Source organism: Pleurodeles waltl, chromosome 12, assembly GCF_031143425.1.
Source record: "Pleurodeles waltl isolate 20211129_DDA chromosome 12, aPleWal1.hap1.20221129, whole genome shotgun sequence".
NCBI lineage: Eukaryota > Metazoa > Chordata > Amphibia > Caudata > Salamandridae > Pleurodeles > Pleurodeles waltl.
Window position 1 is genome coordinate 485235027 of NC_090451.1, and position 15144 is coordinate 485250170.

Here is a 15144-nt window from a genome sequence, read left to right on the forward strand (position 1 = left end):
AATTTATATGGCAAGAAAAGTCCAGTTAGGAATTTACAGCGCTAATAGCTCTAACTTGAGCAAACGCGAGACCCACTGCATTGCAAATGCTTGTTATGTTTAAAGCTGTTCCTGTGGTCAAGCAAATTGTTGCTATTCAGTGATTTGAAAGGTGTCTCCTTTCAGGCCTTGACCTTTAAGTACAGAAATGAGGCGTTGTGAGGCAAGTGGATTAGAAACTGACTGAGACTTATATTGAAAACTCACCCAAATCCAACAAAGCTATGTTGAAAGCTATCTAATAAGCTTATTGCTTAAGTTGAACATCTTTAGAGGCAGATGGGAGAAGTGCAATGTGATACATGGCAGGATTGTGCTTTGATGGAAAGAGAGAGCTGATAGGTGTGCCTTAAGTAGGCAGGGAGCAGCAGGCATGCCTAGTTCATAAAGAATTTCACTTGTGCCCCCTTCCCTATCAAGTTCTTCCACCCGCCAAAAAATGCTTGTTACCGACGTCATGGGTTTTAAAAAAATCTAAATGGACATTGGCTGCTCAGAGCTTCCAAACATGAGCTGGAGACTCATTCAGTTCAGGGGTTTTTAGCTCGTATTCCCGTCCACCGTGTCACATTGGCTCTCAACAGGTGACCATGTCGAGTGAGGTGATATCGCGAGACGCACAGTGGCAATATGAGAGTTAGGAGGTCTGAAAGGAAGCTGAAGCATTTGGTGCCATTCAGAGCAATTCCTTTTTCATATGTTTTTCGCTCTCATGCTACAAACAATAGCAAAGCAACTCTTTTTATGTGTTGAGAGAGGGAAGGAATCTGCCTATCCTGCAGAAGGAAAGAGGGTCCATGAAGGAAAGACTGTCCAAGAAGGAACAAGGTGCAGCATTTCCCCAGTGGCTGTGGGGGGCAGCAAAAAACAGATGTTGGAGGTGATCTGGGAAGATGCAGGTGTCAGGGTGTCTTACCCCACCCCCAAATTCTCCCGACTATTCTAGGTGGGAATCACAATTCTGTAGTACTGTGATTGCAGAGGCCCAGTCAAGTCTGTGAATGTGCGTTGACAAATCCTGATCAGCCTGTGCAGGACTATATATACCACATCCTAATTAGTTTGTGCAATTCTGAATCTGCCAAATCCTGATTGGCCCGTGTCGAGCTGCATCTGTCAAATCATGACTGGCCTGAGCAGGTACCTACTGACTTTGTGACCAACCCTTGTGTATGCATTATTAACAACAGACAGAATAGTAATCTCTAACAGAATGTACATTGGTACACTTAATTTATGATATTGCCTTTGAAACGATTTTGATATGACCTGTTAAAGTGCATTTTCTTGCCTTACGCTAACTAGGCTTCACCTAGGCCTCCTGTCTTGCTCGAAATGGATGTCTTATTATGTCACACTCACTATTTATTATATTTGATGCACACATTCATGCAAGTCATGTTTGTTTATTTCTGAATTACGCTGTTTTAGAAGAAGACTGTCTAGCAAGGACTCAGTAGTGTAACTTTACTTCAAGATTCTTCTGGGCACCCAGAGTTTGCATTCACTCACAATAGTTTACTGCTGTTTTCTAACCACTTTATTCTGACATCTCCCAATGACATTAGCATAGACGCAGCTGAATCAATATATATGTAGTGTAATAGTGTTGTTTGATACTTTATCATTCAATTTTCTGATTTGTTGGAATTGTAATTCTTTTGCTCACACCATGATGAATCTGTAGTTTTCATTTCGTACTATAAAAAGATTTCCTATATAAACCCTTGATTGTTGGTGTGAGCCAGAATGCTGTTGATTTTCCCATATTGCTCAGGATAATGTCCGATTTTCCGATGAGTTTGCTGCTCATTTGGAACTTAAAATATTCTTACCCTTGCCTAATATTCAGTATTGTCGTATTGCTGACCGCTTTATGGCAATGGTTCTATGAAACTGCATTCTAATTATAATGCATTGCACCCTCTCAAATTTTGTAATAAATCCCATTGAATTATTGTCACCTTATCTTGGGACACATTGCCTCATGAAATTGAGGTTTAACACCATCCCCAGTCCATCTACCTATGGAAGTGCTACTGACATGTCCTTTGGGATATAGGATTTCAGGGGTGCCCCACACCCACACTACTGAATGCTTGATCAGCCCTCTTGGTGACTGTATCTCGCTAACCCAGGACCAGCAATGTGGGGACGCAACTGGCAAGTGTTGTAGGCCCTGTCAGGGCCTTCTTCTTAGGTCCAACAAGTTTGGGTGGAAGCTTCCTCTGCCACTTACAAAGTACTGAGCAACAGCATTACTAGTAACCCAGGTGAGACCACACCATCTCAAGATTGCTGCATCGAGCACCTGCTAAGAAGACTGTGAGCGGGTGAATCACTGAAAGCGGCTCAGGACCCATAATCAAGGTACTCTAGAACTGTCTGCTGGTGCTCTGCTGCTGCTTGGAGTGTACTGGCATGCTGCAGAGGACAGGACAGCCTAAAGGAGGCCTTGAGAGGACTGGTTTACCTGTAAATGGGTAAGAGATTTGAAAATTAGTCACATAGTGCTCAGGGGATTGAGCTGACCTGTGCTAGATTCATGCTACTCCTATTTACCCCTAGAGGTAGAGGGGGGACCACCCAGAAATGACAATAAAGCATGCGGACAGTTGTGACAGAAAGGGAGTGGGGTGAGCGCAGCAGTTACCAAAGTAGTACGCTGGGACACTGACTTGCTTCAGTCACAACAGTATTAGCATTATAGTATTATTGAGTAGCATTGTGTACAAAAGTAGTTTTTCTTGTAGAGATAAGCACTGGGCTGGACATTTTTCTTATTGGATTGTTGATTGATTGTTGAGCTATGAGCTCGAGAACCCACACACTACCTCCATGTAAATTCTGTGATTCCTGGCTCTCACTACCCTGGGAGTCAACTGGAAAAAGGGTTGTACTTGTCTCAATTTGCACAGCCATAGTAGGAAGGACTCCTGGACCTCGGAGCGAACACCCAAGGGTGAAACCCAAACTGTCTCTGACACTTTACAATATGCATATCACCATTTTCCAGCCTAAGCATGTGAGCCACACTTTTTTGGATGCCACCAAGTGTGTCGCTAGTATGAAACAAAGACATGAAATATAAAGGAAAGATAAGAAAATTAGTTTTAATAGTTGCACCCCATCCACAGCTTGTCCAAGACCAACTGCCTAAACAGAAAAATCAGCAACATTTTATAAAGCCAGTTCTAGAATGGGCGCATCAAGAGCACCATTGAGATATCATGGATTCATGAGGGTTCCTGTGGACATTTGCACACGTGCACTGCAAGGCCCAGTCTGTTGGTTCACTTTGAGCAGCATTTAATCTAAATCTGCACCAACTTGTGTGTACTTTTGCATAAAAGCATGTTATCTTTCTGTTAAGTGCTAATACTACCTCTCCAGTTAAATTGCCAGCACAATCATGACTGTAAAAATAATATTTGTGAATATCTTGCCAAAATTTCTAGTCACACAAAACGTGTTTGGTGAAAATGTGTAAATGACAGGGGACCCAAAACATCTCAGAATGTTTGCAAAGAGCCTTGGCAGGCGTCATGAGAGGCTGGGTGTAAAGCTGCCAGATTTCCAGGCACTGCTTCATCAGTACGAAACACTTGCATATAACAAATTGTCAGAATATAGATAATGAGTCACCATGATTTGAAGGATTGGCAAAAGATTTTCCCTTAACATTTACAGACTTACAGACATCTCTCTGAACCAGTCAACTGCATGCTGCTCCGGAAGAAGTGGTGGTGGGATGTTATTGACTTATACCAATAACTCTTTGACGTTGCAAAAAAAGGTAAAATGATTGAGAAAGAGTTATATTGGAGCTGCTTCCCAATTTAGAAAAGCTGTGTTAAAAGACATGTAAAATACTAGTCTACGTGTCACAGGATGTGCACAGGTGTAGCCACTGAAGCAACGGGAATTTTTGTAATAAAATAAAAACAATTGTTCTTCAATATTGTTTCTCCTTAGGAACCCATCAAGGACTGCTGCTTTTCAAATTCTCACACATCACTCTGAATAATTTTCTGGACTTTTTGACTACTCCTTTCATCAGGGGTGTATGAAGGTGCTAAACTCACAACATCAAGCTTCTCATATTTTGCTTTTTCTTGGACAGTTTCAGGTGCTCTGAATCCTACCCACAAACGTCCTTCCTTTCCTTCTCCCTTACCACATTGCTTACTTGTTTAGGGGAGGGTTTTCAGTGTCTTTCAATGGAATATCATGGTACAGGATGCAGGGGCGGTTCCTCCTACGGAGTGTAGGTGCATCGCCCCACGTGTTGCGAGAGCAGCAGCTAAACAAATAAATAAAATGACATAATTAATGACATTTTGTTTTGCCTGCACGCTTGTGCTGTGTATAGCGCGAGCATGAGGGCAGGGGGAGGGGCTGCATCCTGCAATTGCAGGATGATTGCTGCCCCTTACAGTGCACATGTCGAGTTGGCCGGCTGTCTAGCTATGGCCAGCCCGACATGCCCATGGTAGACCCAGCAATAGCCTGGCAGTGAAACAGCTGGGGGATTGCTAGCACAGGCTCCCAGTCTCAAAATGAGTGCTGGGTTAGACTGCTCTGACCAATCCTGGAGCTGCTCTCATGCTGAAAGCAGCATGAGAGCAGCTCCAGGATTGGTTAGAATCACATTCCACTGAGCATTCCACTGAGCAGGAATTAAGTCCTTCCATTCCTGCTCAGGGGATGCTGGAGGAGACACAGATATGGTGAGTTGGGCGCCACTGCACCCTACCATATATATTATCTGCAGGTCGCCACTGGCTGGCTGTCCCACCAATAAACTATTATATGTCCTCTATTATATGTTCTCCCTACCTTGTGTGCAGCATGTGGTCTAGTGATTTAATTATGTACATATTTTTATCTGTTCACCCAACAGTTCACCTATGTGACAGCAACAGGAAAATATAATGTGGGGATAATATGAGAAAGTACTTTTTCTGTATGTAGATAGTACCCTCCAGGTATTGATATATTGGTGTCTGAGGCAGAAGAACTTAGTTTAAATGCAAATCTGATGGGGAAAACAGGCATGTAGTAGCAAACACGAACATGTTATGTATCTGATTGGCAGTAACAAGCAAGCATGATATAACCTGTCAAGGAGTAACACACATACAGATATAAAAACATCATGAAGGACCAAGCAAGCTCCATGTATAACGCTGTCATGAACAACGAAAAAACATGCTGAAATAAGCTAAAGCCAAGTAACAAGCAAGAATGATGTAGTATGCTGCCATAAAAACATAATGCCCTATTTAAAAACTCCTTGCGCTGCTGGTGCATCACTTTTTTTGACACACCAATGCTGCTGGCTGCAGGCCCTTACCTACAAGGCCATACAAAACCACTTTGAGTGGCTTTTCATGGCCTTGTAGTTATGGAGTAAGGCAATGCAGCGCATGTCGCCGCATTTCCTTATTCTGCATCAAAGAGGCATTCCATGGGTGTTGCAGTGGGTGTTCCCATGCAACACCCATGGATTTTGATGCAATCCCAGATTTTCAAGGATCTATAAACCTGGAAATGCATCAAAAGCCTACGCCTCCCCGGGGAAGGCATAAGAGAGGCACAACGAGGATAAATACCTTTATTTCTCCTTGTTTTTTTATTTTTCTATGTATGCTGCATTTTGTAGCGCACATAGAGGAAAATGCCTCTCATGATTGATTTTGTGCAGGAAAGTGTCCCTTCCTGCACCAAAACAATCATCCCCGCAACACAGACACCCTTGCACCATGGTCAGGGTGTCTACGTTGGCGCATGGCATCCCAGTGTGGTCCAGCGCAGGGGAAGAGGACAGAAATTCATCGTATCTTGTATATACATCATATTCCTGACCTTTTCTCTTGACACAGACATCGCAGCAAGACTTGCAGCACTGCCCTGTGTCAAAAGATTGTAAATATACCCCATAGTGTAAATTCTGACATGAAATAAACAGACATTGGTAGAGCCAATAGGTCTGGCATTGGCTATTGGCCATTTGATTTTACCAATGCTTATTTTGTTTGTATTTTCTTCTTTTTTAATGAAAGCATGCATTGTTTGAAAACAAGCATTACCTGAAAGGCAATATATATATATATATATATATATATATATATATATATATATATATATATATATATATAAAGGATCATATCACACCTTGAGCCCCTAGCTGCAATGACGTCTGGATCCTTGATACCAATTTTTTATCATGGGTGAAAACAGATTATGCATGTGCGCTATGACTTAGGCCTGTCTCATTGACTAGGTCTTATTAGACCAGGAGCACCTGGTAGTGGTAATGAGCTACTGACCTCACTTAGAGTTAATTAGCATGAGTGTGATGGTGGCAGCATATTCTTTTATGTGACAGTGGCATATTGTTTTTTGTGACAATGATCCACAAAGTGAACAGGAACTTTTATCTGTCACTTGAGTGAGGCCTACTGGCCCACTCATATAAAATTCCACTGTACCTAACTCACCCTTGGGCTACATCATGCCAGCATGTAGCACTGTGTATCACATGTTTGATTGCATGTGCAGGCTGTCATGTATGTATGCCAGGGTATTTAAAGTACATGCAGGGCTGTGAGTGTTATATTGGAAGCCAAGTGCCTCGGAGAGGCATATAGAGGAGCAGTCACAGGCAGTTTTGTTGATTGCATGCATTCCTAGGGAACTGGGTGGGACACATACACTGGAGGAATGTAGAGTCAGGCTTTCTTGTGTACTGTAAATAGGTTATTTGATTCTGTAAAGGTCACTGGTTGGTAGGGCCTGGGCATTACTTGGGAAGGATATGGGGCCTATAAAGTAATCAAAAAGAACAGGTCTGGGGGCCTTGGTAGCTTTTCGATAGGCATATATCAGTGAGGCTGACATCCAGGTGTGATCCTCTATTAACTCCTATTGATTGCCTGTGTGTAGGGCTCTTCGAAGGGGGCAACCTCCACATCACAAACTTTAAAGACTCAGACACTAAATAACATTTGACTGTGGAAATGGAGTATAAAAAGGGGAGCATGAGCCTCTGAAAATTGTCAAACTGGAGCTGTATATCAATGTGGAGAAGCTCAGCACAAATTTTTCCTGTTGTGACCAGGACTAGGATCTGAGGTCTGCCAGTCTCCCACACTGTGTGAGGGAACATCGACCAGGAGAATCAAAACCACTTGCCCTGGATCCTGGAGCTCCAGCGTCTGCCTGCCAAGACCAGGGGTCCCTGTAGGGAGGAGGAAAGAGCCTGGAGGAAGTGAGGTCCAGTGGAAAACCTGTTGAGTGGATCTCTGAAGCAGAGTGTGTGATCCTGGGTTTGTGTTGGGGCCTGTTGCACCAACTGGGCAGTGCACCCGAGTGCTGCTGTTCACAACCCCTAATGCCACATGGGGGCCACAGTGAACATAGGGGCTGGTGCCCTGATACTGCGCTATGACAAGGAAGAGAGCTGTTGCCCCGGAACAGTGTTGTGACCCGAAGAGGCAGTCAGCCGGAGTGCGCTGTTCGTGACCACTATTGCCAGGAGGCTGGGATGTGAGGAAGAAATGGGCCATTGCCCTGGAGCAGCCTGAGTTACAGCAGCATAGAGAGTTGTGACCCACAGGAGAAGAGCATTAATTCCATTACCCAAACCCAGGAGCACCCAAGACCGGCTGCTGAACTCAGGAAGACTCACCGCACATCTGGAGGAGCGCTGTAGACACCTATCTCATTGTGCAGCATCAACACTTCTGATCACTGCTGTACCGCTGACAGGTGCCCGGGCCTGGCAAACTACAGCTCCAAGTGAGAGCGGGTAAAGCTGATTGCTTACCCATTGAGTCTCTGGAGGAACTTCCTCTGACAAAAAATTCTACTGTGCTGAAGAACTTTTACTTTTTAATAGCCATTGCAGAGCTTCTATTTAGCAGGGACTAGCTTAAAAGATGTCCTTACATGAATGGGGAATAATGGCCATCCTTAGCTAAGGGAGTGGAACTCAGCGAGGTACCAGGACAATGCTAGAGTGCAGTCCTTAAGAAGATTATGTGCATTATTTTGTGTGTGCGGTATTTCACTTTGTGATTGCATATAAATACTACTTTTTTCATAAAAGATAGTGCCGGGTTGGACATTCGCTTTTTGGGGTTGTTGAGCACTTTTGAGTCTAGGTACACCCTACATTTACCATGCCCCCCTTCGTCTGATCCTCCCATGAGAAGCCTTGCACTGCTCGACCCGAGGTACCACTGAGAGCCAAGTGCTGAAGGGGTGCTACTTGACACAGTTTATCAGGGCTCACAGTAGGTCGGTCCTGGGACATTAGGAGAAGAAGACCACAACCACCACAGTTGGGCCCAGTAGTTCTAGCTTGCCCCGTGGCCCTCTGAAAGGGGTTCTGACATAGTTTGCAATGTAGTTGCTTTTATATTTGAGATATGTGCCACAACCAATGTATATAAATTAAGAAATTAATTCCAGTTTACTTCCTAAACATACGTAAGAAACTATATGTATCCATAGCTTTGTCCTTTAGCTGTACATTGTGCAGGGCTTTGAAGTAGAGTTTCATTGGATATGGCTGTTAGCTACTATCCCTAGAATCTGAATCTGTTAGGAAGTGATTTGTGACATTAAAACTAGACCATTTTCATTTTAATGTTGTGGACAGAAGATTGGTCTTGCAGGAGTGCACATGGAAGTAGTGGTCAGTCTTCTTCGGTATCTTGTGTTGTACTGGGAAGCAAAGGAGTTAGCATCAAATTTACAATTGATAATTTTGTGAAGCTCATTTGGCAACACAAGAACGACCAGCAATCAACATTGAGTTTAGGTTAATTATTACAAATTAGTAATCAATCAAATATAGGTGCATGGCAGAATCAAAGTGTAATGATGCAAAATCAGAAGCAGGTTGAAACGCCGGAATAAATTCAGTCTCAGTAGCATAAGGCATACAAAGATTACAGTCACAGCAATGTAAAACCTAAGAAATAAGAATTGACATTCTTTAGAGGAATTCAGATTGCTCCTTCTCAACAGGAACAGAATTAGTGACATCTAGCTAGGTTCTAAACTAATTAGAATAGGGTCTAAACCCTAAACAAATTAGGATAGGGTCTTGAGAGTAACAGAATAGCGCAAGGTAGGTGTCAGCACCACAAAGACTCCAGTAAAAGTCTCCAGAAATAAAGGGACAGTGTCAACATAAAGCTACGCACAGTGAGGGCAAAAGGCACTGAGAGGTTTTGCACTCCTCCAACTCTAAAGGAATCTGCTGTCTCTCTAAGAAGGTGAATACAAACTTAAAATGATAATTTCCAGGCACCAGCATATCTCTAGTCGCGTCACTCAGAAGTTCCAATCATTTCTCGTTCCCACAGAGTGTCTTGCAACATTGGGCGATTCTCCCATCCCACAAGACTAACAATCAGGTTAACCTTGGACATTTTCACACCAGATTTGGAAAAATACATGTTTTTATTCTCTTATTTATTTTTTATTGAGCAGAGATGATATGAATTGAACAATTCAAAGAACCAGAATTGATTTGAATATTCCAGATCTCTGGTCAGACTATACCATTAACAAATGTCATCAGCGCAACATAATTTTAAAAATAAGAAATGCATTTCACAATCACGGAATTGAATAAAATGAGCATATGCTAAACTGAAAAGTGCTTATGTAAACAAATACATAAGTGCTTCATATGCTAGTACTAAAGTTTTGATATAGTAAAACGGACATAAACATAATGACACCATACAATAAGAGATGCATCTCTCAATCCGAGAATTGAATAAAGTGAGCTAAAGTGATCACATGCTTAGGTAAACAAATACATGAGAGCTTAATAAGCTAGTAGTAAAGAGCTGATGTGCTAACAAAGACATAAACCTAATGACACCAAAACCAAAGGATCCCATAGACTCCCCAACTTTTCCAAACAAACCAAGTTGCTTAGTAATTTCACAAGCCAAGAAAAAAAATTAAGGCTCCTCTACAGAACCCGATAGTATCTATCCCTACACTACTAACATATGCCTGTGCTAAACTGCCAGCAGAATAAGAAGGAATAAAGCCAAGAGACTTCAGGTATTGCTGTTTCCGTACCGCTCCGATATATAAATTAACTAGTAAAATACAGCCCCAAAGACTATAGAAAAATGAAGTAATTCGATGAAGACAGGAATCTCTTTAAATGTCCCACCCTCCTGGCATAAGCCTCCTCGAACGTACTTGTTTCAGACATTTTTTTCAGCCAGTGTTCATATCCGTCCTGCACGCCAAAATTGTAAAATCAGCGAGAGGGTGACTGAAAGTGCAATTGACAGGAATATTTGTGCATGTTTACTTGGTCGACAGCCCTGAGCCCGTCTACTGAAACCAAAGAGAACCAGCAATGGTTCCCACTTTATACCAACCCCTATTGCCCGGCTCAAAGCTGAGGAAAACTGGCACCAACAAAACACCAGCCTTGAGCAAGAATAGAAAATATGGAGCCATGCACCCACACCCTCCTGTTTACTCGGAAAACACTGATCCTCTCCCAAGGGAAACATTCTCTAAAGGGCCCGGGGGTATCATATGCCATCCACTGGGATAGGATCGACATTCTCAGGTGATTAACCGCCCTTAAGGACTTATGGCCTAATAGTGAAATCATGTGCCAATCATCAACGGATAACCAACATTGCATAGCTTCTCCAATTTTCTCTAGGAAAGCAGTCAGGAGGCGCTGTGCTCCTTGATTGTGTAGCAGCCTATACCAATTCCCGATACCCAGAAGGATGGACCTAAAACGTGCCCGCAGCACAAGATGAATTTCTGGTTCTGGATCCAGGGATTGGGCCCTCTGAAAATGTGTGATCTGCTGATTACTAAGAAAGAAACGTTTGCACGATTCACCACACCAAGCACTAATCCCTTGCCAGGACATGCATTTACTGTGAAGCAGAAACTGTCCTAGTTCCTTAAACCCAGAATGGTACCAATATCTAATCTGGAAAGAAGAAAGTGACAGGCCCAGATACTTGGCCTCCTTACGATTCATGAGTGTAAAACCTGATACAATTTGATTTAAACCGTAGAATACCAACAAACAGGCGCTTTAGCACTGTCTTAACTTACATCTACTTTTTTGGGGGAGTTTCGGGATCTTGATAAAAGCCGGAAGCCGAGCTCCAGCATCTCACATCATTACGTCTAGGAAGAATAAGTCAAAGGTTGCCTCCTCAGCCAGTGATCTAACCAGAATGTCTAGAAAATCTTTATCATAGTAAGTCTGAATATGGGGGAAGGCCAGCCCACCCTGCGCAGTCACGAGCTGAAGTACTGAATACTTCACCCTAGGTGCTTTAGGATGCCACACAGACTGTCAAAACACAGTACCCAGATCACTGAAATATCTCTTGTTAATTTCAAAGGGAATATTAAAGAACAAAAACAGAAATAGCAGGAGAATAGACATTTTAATAAGGGCCACCCTGCATATTAAGGTCAATGGGAGGAGTGTCCATCTACCCAAAATGCCCTTTATTTAATGAAACATGGGGACATAATTTAATTGAAACAACTGAAAGAAATTCTTGGCCAATTCTATCCCAAGATAATGAATGGGGGCTTGAGACTGAGCTTCCGCTGGAGGGAGGAAGAAGACTGCTGGCAGGAGTATTAAAAAGAAGCAGCTCAGTTGTTTTCTTTGAATAATTTTGTAACCTCCAATATCTTGAAAATGTTCAAACTCAACCAAAGCTCTCCGGACATTCTAGCTGTCAGGTTTCACATAAGGAATTACATCATCGGCAAACATTTTTAATTTTTGCATTCCGGCAATAGGAGCCTCAATAGCCAAACTGGCCCTGAACCTGACTGCAAGAGGTTAGAGAAAAAGTAAATAAGATAGGGGAAGGGGGTCATCCCCGCCGAGTCCCCCCATTAATGTCGACTAATCCCGCTAGCTGAGAATTGACCATTCTTCTGTTCATTAAATCGTTCAGCCCATGCAAAGATGTTCCTCTCAGGCCTCGCTATCACTAAAACAAAATACTCTTTTCACTAGTTAATGAACAGCGAAAGCACACCTGCAAAAGAAAATGTGCAGAGCGAGGAAAAATACATTTCACGTTAATATGAACTGCCTACTCCGTTAACTTAACAAACTATTGTTAACGTGTACTCTTTATTATTAAATGTAACTGCAACCATTATGTTAAAATAGATTCAAACACGAATAAGTAAATCCATTATTACATATTTAATATGTATTTAGTAAATGGAATACATCAGAGTATAAGTGTAAATATGAAGGAGAACTACAAGTCATCATGTTAAGGTCGTACATATGAAACTCTAATACCTACAGGGAATGCACCTTCAATAATACAGTGTGATGCTTCACTTTACATTAGCAATATTAAGTCACACAGAATACATGCTGTAGATTACATTTTTGCGTTACTTCTGTAACATGTAGGGTTAAAACTAAAACTATGCTTCTCCAGTCTTTTTCTGACCCTTTTCACAATATCAAAATCCAAACAAGAGCAAGTGAAGATAAACCATAATCACCAAGGTTTCATCTTTGCATTTGTGTGCTTGTGGCATCAGAAAACTCTCCGTTTGTTGACGATGTTCTTTGAATTTTCGACAAGGGAGGTGCTGAGCAGGCCTTGTAGGATTGATTTTCGGATTAATGAAAGCTGTAGATGCTCTGCTATTAACACTGCTCGGGAAGCAGGCAGTCTAATGCTGAGCTTGGCACAGACAGGCCTACAATCAAAGCCTTCTGCGTTTGCCTTCTTCTGGTTTCTTCTCTATCTTTGGCATTAAGAGGACTCCATGGTAAGCGTCGTAAATCACAGAAAGGAACATGTGCTGAGGATCATAGCGTAACGTAATACTGACCTCTACTGGACAACTTTAGTTTTTTTTGTAATTCAAACTGATTCGATCAGCTATCATTTTGCAGCGTGTTTATCCGGTTATGAAATGGAAGGCACAATACCTTTCATAGCAATTAATTTTGTGCGAGTTATGACTATGAGATATTCCTTTAAATGTGTTTCTGTTATTAGCCTCATACGTGTGCTACTTTCCATGTTTGAATCGGCAGAAGTTTGGTACACTATTCATCTAGAGCTCTTCAAGCTAGGCAGAGGCCAGCTATTTGAAGCATTTTTATTTACTAGTGCGTTTGTTAGCTCCTGCACGTTTTTTAACCCTTGCTTTTGATGTACGTGTTCACAAATAGAGTGCAACCCCCCCCTCCCCCCACTCCCACCCCCAAGCCTATTGCCGGAACGCTGTATTAAGCAGTGATACGGAACAGAGCACCACCATTTGTTATATCCTATGGTAAGTTATGTTATAAGAAAACGCACCGGTTTTGGAAGATTTGACCTTTAGCCTTATAAAGTTTTCCATTATTTAATGTTAGCCTTACAATGTTTTCCTCGTATTCAAACATTAATCCGGAAGTAATGACAGGCCTCATTCCATCTTCTCCTTTCCAGTTCTGTAGCCAATATTTTGGGAGGCCTGGCTCCCAGCAAGACAGCAACATGAAAAGAAAACTCACCCCTCCCCCCCCCCTTCCCAGACCCACAAATGACGTTTCGCCAAAGGATATGGCAAACGATGCATACCACGGTACATTGTACCAGGGCAATTAGGCAGAATTATATTGCATGCATTTATTCACTTAGAGTGGGGAGTTGACGTACCGTTCTCCCGCCCAACACCACCAATACATTTTTGTCAGGCTATGGGAAAAAGTGATGGAGCAGAGTTTTGGAAGACTGCGCTAGAGTTAAATCATGAAATAATTAAATCCTCGTTTGGGGTTATGAGGTGACACTTGACACCAGGATCTTAAGCCGATAGTGGCAGAAACAGATCGCTGCTATTTTTTTGGGGAGGAAGAAACATATTCTCATTCAAATTGCCTACTACTAACAGTGGGGAAGACACCATGCCCAAGCTATTAGGCCAGACAGCTTTTTTTTAAAGGGAATTATCACTAAAGATGACAAGCTGGTTTCAATCAATTTACTGTCAGGAAATGAGACGGCATCCGATGGGCCACCACTTTCAAGCAGTATTTGAGTGAAATTACATCCCGGGTGTTATTAGGGTGAATGTTCAACTGGAATTGAGCATCATCCTCATAGGTGAAGAATTTAAGTTGTGATTTTTGAAGGAGCTCGCATAATTGCGATGTAGAGGGGAGCTCAGCGATAAATGCATATTAAAGTATAACTTCCATACAGTTCCACAGTAGAAAAAGTAATGGCAATGTGTACTTTAAATAAGGAGGCAATTAGGATTCAAGCATCAAGTAGCCTCATGGTTCCACTATTCCTTTTTCAGGGAAGCCTAGGCTTGCAAGATCAGTAACCGGAGGGTACAAATAAAGTGAATCAGTGCCAGCAATCTAAGAAACTGCCCAGACCACTGAACCTCACCCACACACAGTCAGCAGCCTCCTGGCACAAGAGATGCCCTGACCTCTTTGTCCATCATTTATCCTGTAGAGAGCTTGGGATACCCAATAATCATGCTAATAAAGCCTTATTGCAGCGAGTTGAACTGTACCCTGGACTGCTTGTTACTGCTGTATTTCGCTCATGTGCACGCATATCCTCTGGCTTGCCAAAAAACATTTTTTTGGGTGGGTCACAACCATGTGGCATGATTCCTGGCTCTGCGTAATTGGTGGGGCTGCATTCCTCAGTGTTTCAAAGAGAGAGCTCCCAGTGCCGCCACCTAACTCCTGGGCTGGACCTCAGTGGTGTAAGGAAACCTGAGGGGTTCCCCCTGCAAAGTACCTAAAGAGCCCCCTCTCACCTGGACCGGGGCCTGCCGCCCCTGCAGTGTACTGTGCTGAGGGGGGCCCCTGGAGCTTCGGGGCCCTCCACACCACAAGGGCTGTGGGGATCATTGTTACGCCACTGCTGGGCCTAGAAAGGTCTGACCGACAAAGAACCGCGAGGATTCTCACACCAGTTACAAAGATGGGGAAGGCCATAAATAGAATACTGGTGTGTTGCTCCATGTTTCTGTTAGGGCCTTCCATTTAACACACGAGTGCATTTTGGGCCATGT